Source organism: Ricinus communis, chromosome 1 (assembly GCF_019578655.1).
Source record: "Ricinus communis isolate WT05 ecotype wild-type chromosome 1, ASM1957865v1, whole genome shotgun sequence".
NCBI classification, from domain to species: domain Eukaryota; kingdom Viridiplantae; phylum Streptophyta; class Magnoliopsida; order Malpighiales; family Euphorbiaceae; genus Ricinus; species Ricinus communis.
In genome coordinates, this window is record NC_063256.1 from 11,830,228 (window position 1) to 11,836,308 (window position 6,081).

Below are 6,081 nucleotides of genomic sequence, written 5' to 3' on the forward strand. Positions count from 1 at the left end.
TTTATTTTTTTTCTAATAAATGAATCTTATTACAGTTTTGGTTGTTAATTTGCAAATTATGTTCCTTACACTGTCTTAATTTAGTTTATAAGGAGGTAATTTATGAAGATACTCAATAGTTAGGTCTAATTCAGCTTTAAAAGATGGTACTGTCTAGGAAATTTAATTTAATTTAATTTGAGATAATTTTTAATAGGTATTTTTATTTATTAAAATTAAAAAGATTTTAAATTTGAATTCTTTTTACAACTGCCTATCAATATATATCTAGTGCTATTATTAATGTAAAAAAATAATTATCTTTTATTATGCAGCCAAATGTCTGTTAAACCTCAATGACAAAAAAAAAAAATATCTAGAAAATTGTGCCTAAAATAAAAAAGAAAAATTAGTTGAGAAGAAAAGTAGCTTATGTTTATCTAATGCCCAAAATTGGACAAGCAGTGTAGACAATTTCCCTAATTTATGCAAACAGAAATATGTGCAATTTAGGCATATATTATACTCCTGAATTATATATATATATATTTTAAAAGAAAATTAGCCCCCTCAAGGTCATTTCCATATATTTAGATTCACTAATTTTTATATTTTTATTTATTTAATATTTTAGCTTTAAATTTTATCCAGTAGGTATGCGACACATGCTATTTAAAGTGTAGGTGATCGAAATTTAAACTATTTAAAATCTATAAAAAAAAAATACAAAATTTAAGAGCTTAATGTGAATTTTTCTTTCTTCTTGTACACAAAAAATCTTAATGTTCAAACTCAGAGAAAATGATGAGATGAGGATAATACAATTTTAGAGATGATATAGTTATGGAAAAACAAAGTGAAGTCTCCCTTTCCCCTCAACTTTCATTTTCATGAGGTGTAGATTGAGAATCTGCCTCCCCCTCCCCCTCCCCCTCATCCCTAATTAATTAGCACATGCTGTTTTTCTTCACATATATATCACTAATTATTGAGTATAAATTCTTATCTCAACAATACCACACAGCCTATAATTTGTTTTGGATTTTTAAAGATCTAATTCTCAAGAACAAACCCAACTGATAAAGTGAAATTACCTCTTATCATTGATCATTATTTGGAATTGTTACACCAAATTACATGGGTCCTATTTTTCTTTTTATGAAGTATGAACTCATACAATACATGTATTCTATTATTTATACAGTAAAATCTGTTTATAGTTATATATTTAGGAGTAAATAGAATTTATGATTATAAAGATATTATAGTTTAGTAAAGATTTGAATTCTATATCCTTTTTAATGTAGATATTTAATTTTATTGGTAGGATAATAATAACTAGAGATAAAAATGCATTAATATTTTATACTATTATACAAGTTAATGTCTTATAATATTATATAAATAAAATTGATGGGATAAAATAATAATATAATAAGATAAAATATAATATATATTTTTTGAGAATATATATAAATATTACTATATAAAAATTTTAAAAATTTATAACTTAGAATTTATTCATATATAAAGAATTATTCTAGAGAGAATTTATATAAACTTACTGTATGTAAAATTCTTACTTGGTTACAGTGACAAGAAGAAGAAAAAAATAAATAAATAAAAGAGAATGTAATTGCAAATTTAACAGGCTGCATGGAAGTCAGAACTCAGAACCCATAACCTAAAAATGAATTTGGTTTTCCAAGAAATACTAGTCAAAAGTATTGGCAACATTTTGTGATTTTCAAAAGTGAAGGGGGACCCACCCAAACCATAAATAGGAACAAACATTCTTATTTAATAATATGATTAACATTTTTAATTGTTGATTTGTTCATACTTTATATTACAAAGTTTGCAATTTAAATGCAGGCAGGCAGGAATGTGTTTCATGTCTGTCACTTTATATTATCATATTATTTTTTATCACTGAATTTGGATGCCATTGTCAGCCCTCACTACAACAGCAAAATATGCTTTATGTTTATGGTATATATGTAAATGTAAGATCTCTCTGTTTTACTTTTTTGCAAGTGGGAATTCAGACCAAAGACAAAAAGATGGGACTCAGGAGATTGTTTTTTCCTTTTCTTTTGTTTTTTGTTTCTTTCTTTTTTGGAGTGTTACCATATGTAAGATGTGGGTGGAAAGTAATAAAACTTAGGAAAATATGTAAATAATTAAATGCATAAATGGGTTTTTATTTTATTGCCTATTTGGTCTCAAATTTACACATATCTGCACATACCCAAATCAGTCTTATTATTGAAAATTTTCATTCATTTTTTTTAAAATTTTATTTTAATTTTGTTAAAAATTATATATATATATATTATAAATATTTTATTTTGTTCTGTTAAGTTGTTATAATTTTATTTTACTTTCTTTAAAAACTATTAAGTCTATAATAAAAATAAAAGATTTAATAAAATAAAATAAAAATTATATATATATGTGTATGGATAGTAAGACTCAGATGCTTGTCGATTTGCAATCATCTCTCATGCGGTTGAGTTCTCTTTATAATAAAAACAAAAAACCCAACAACATGACATTGATTATTTCTATGCTGAAGTTAATCAATTGTAATGTTTATACTTTTTTTATTATTTTTTTTAAGATAAAAAGTCATGGTTACTTGCACAACCTGACATTAAATCTTAATCATAAAGTTAAATTTAATTATAACTCGTGAATTGACTTGTATAACTTTTAATAATATGCTTTTTAGGGTAACCCATTGCTAAGTAAATTTTGATAAGGAACACTAAATAACCAGTTCTTGAATCTTGGCAGAAAGTAGATGGAAAAAAAATGGGGAATTGTTACAAGAATTTACATGTTTTCCTGAGAGCAAACAGTTAGGTTTTAACATTTTCTTTTTTAAGTACCCACATGGTGTAATCTAAACCTATTAGATTTCAATTTTTAATCTGGACTAATAAAATATATTATTTACCACCGATTAAACAGGTAATAAAAATGTTCCATTAAACCTTGATAAAATGGTAGAGTTATTCCTTTTGAACACCATTTGTTGGCTATGTGACATTGCTTTTGTACAAGATCCTTAAATTCCATCTAAAAGAAAATAAAGAAGAAAAAAAGGGCCTACCTTTCTCATCTTTTTAGTAAATCAAAAGTTTATCCTTTCATAATCTCTTTTTATATATCTAGTGCAAGTGCAAAAGCTACACCTTTCTTCACTTTTCATTGCATAGACAAGAATATTCTCTCTTTTTTCTTTATTTTCAAAAGGGTAAGAATAATAATAAAAAACAAAAAAAACAAAAATTGTATATGTGCATGGCAGTACAATAATTTGGATTCTCAACCCTAACTGAGAATAATGCATGATTTACAAAAAATAAATAAATAAACCAATAAACCTAACTTTGAAAATGGATTTCTTAACAAAAACCATATTAATGATTTTCCAAAAACTTAATTTATTTTAAAATAAAGAATTCAAGAAAAGTATAGGTTTGCAATCATAATTGTTGTCAATAAATAGAAAAAAAATTAAAATTTGAGATATTTTTAATTTTTTTAAAAAAATTATATTAATATTAATAAAATGATTTTCTGACTGACATATAATTTAGCAGTTTCTGTTTGTGACTTACAATTTATGCAACGGAAAAATAAATAAAGGGAAAAGGAATATATTATTAGGCGAGGATGCAGTAATGTTTAACGTGTTGAATAATTATTTATTCCCTCCCATCCACGTCGAAGTCATGGGTGGCTGTCTAACCGACAGTAGCCAGTGAAAGTGCGATCCATGCGCGTATAGAAACCGGCAGCTGTCCTTTTTTTTTTTTTATCAGGTCAGCGTCTGCGTTATTCACGGGTTTACTATTATTGGGTAATTCTCGTCCTTTTCCTCTTGTACGGCTTCGTAGCCGTCACCTCATTTTTAATCTGTCTTATTTTTCACCGACGATTATGCTACGTCGTTTTCTCTTTTGAAGTGTCAGTTTATTTTTAAACTTAGAGACAGGGCGGTGGATCTCAAAATATGAGACCCGACTTGAGGCATCGGAACCTTTTTTTTCAGAGGGTGAGCATAGTTGGGGAGAATTTAAATATTAGAAAATTTTTAAAATTGAATTAAAATTTTAAAAATTTATAAATTGTGCTGTAAAATGAAAATATTCGAATGGTTTTTTTATTTTTTTTGAGATGGATTGGTTTAAAATTTTGAATCCAATTTTATTACAGAATGGAACAATTAAGATTTAGGAATTTTTTTACATTTTTATTTAATAATAAATAATATTTTTAAATTTAGACTATTTATGATTAATTTTATAATCTAACTAATTGAGTCCGAGACTATATGTATATTATAAAACCGGTTCTAATTTGATTCTTTAGTTTTATATAATATGAAACGATTCAATATGATTTTCAATCAGAATAACTAAAGTGATTTAGAACCGTACTAAAAATATAATTTTAGTATGATTTGGTTTGGAAAAATCAAACTATCAACTTATAATTTTATTTAATATTTTTTATGCGATTCAGAATCTCTAAATATTATCCTCTGCCCTACTCCTTGCCACCGAGCTATTATCGATAGTCTTTATTTTAATATTGAATTTAAAAAAAAAAATTAAAGCACGTTAGCGACTTAAGAACTAATTTAATAGATCTGCCCTAAGGAGGGGGAGCAACCCATCAACTAGGAATAGAGTTTTTCAAAGTTAATGTGGCTACCCAATTAGCAACAACGTTAGAATAATTCTGAACATACAAAAAGACCAACTAGGAATAGAGTTTTTCAAAGTTGATGTAGCTATCCAATCAACAAAAGCGTTACAACATCTCTAAACATACAAAAAAGATCAAGAAAGATTTGTTTTAGAACATCCAAAGTATAAGAAACAAATTGCCTGACATCCTAAGGGCAATTAAAAGGATTATAAATGACTTTAGGCAGTAAAGGATTATCTGTTTCAAAATGCAGTCTTTTGCTTGGATAGCGCAGGCTAACCTTAGCTCATTTTATAATAATTAAAGTCGTGTGAGCTCTGAATTTTAAAACAAAGGACCATTATGGCTTTTGAAGTTAAATACAGGCACAAAAATGTGTAAATACTATCTTTTAGACCAAAAAGAAGTCCACAATTGGCAAATTATAGGTCATACTAGTTCATTTATTAACCAATTCCTTTTGCACACATTATCTCAGGCGAGTGGGCCTTTTTTTTTTTTATAGGAATAAGGTTCAAATTAGCCACTCAACTTTTACTCGGGGCCAAATAAGCTCTTTTGACCAATTTGGGTCATTTTAGTCTAATACTTGACAATTTTAATCCAAATAACCCCATATTGGGAACGTGTGTTACACACATGAATTTTGAATAAAAACTATTAAAAAATTAAAATAATGATTTATTTTTAGAAAATTGAATTTTTTATTTTTTTGTATATTTTATTTTTTAAAAATTTCTATTTCTATGAATTCACTAATATTATTTGTCTCATTTTTTTAACTACTTTTAATCCTTAATTTTCCCTTTCAAATCCTAGTTTTTCCCTCTATTACCTACTAGTGAGAATTCGATGGTTCTAATTTATTTTTAGACGAAAACAACAATGACAGAGGTGGTGCCAGGAAGTTTCGGCCGATTGAGTCGCTCTGTGAGAACACTACTACAATAGCACACCATCAAGCAGCGGCCTTCTGGTGCTAGGTCCTTTGTATTTGTCTTTTCTTTTTTCATGCCATTGATGTTTTATGTTGATGTTAATAGTGGCGATTAACAAGGGCGATGAGATATTGATAATAGCGTGGTTCATTGTTATTAATATGGGCGATAGTTGTTGATAGTAGCGATGTTGTTGTCGACAGTGATGATGGATTTTTTATAGTGGCAGTGTTGTTAACTCTGGCAATGGTTTTTGACAGTAGCAGTGTATCGATTGTGGGAATGGATTTTTGACAATGGCCGTGTATCGATAGTCGCAATGGATTTTTGTAAAATTTATTTAAATATTTTTAATTTAATTATTTATTATCTTTTATTTAATATTTAAGATTAGAAAAAATGTCAAATGACTTATTCACGCACTGAATCTCTCAAGTGG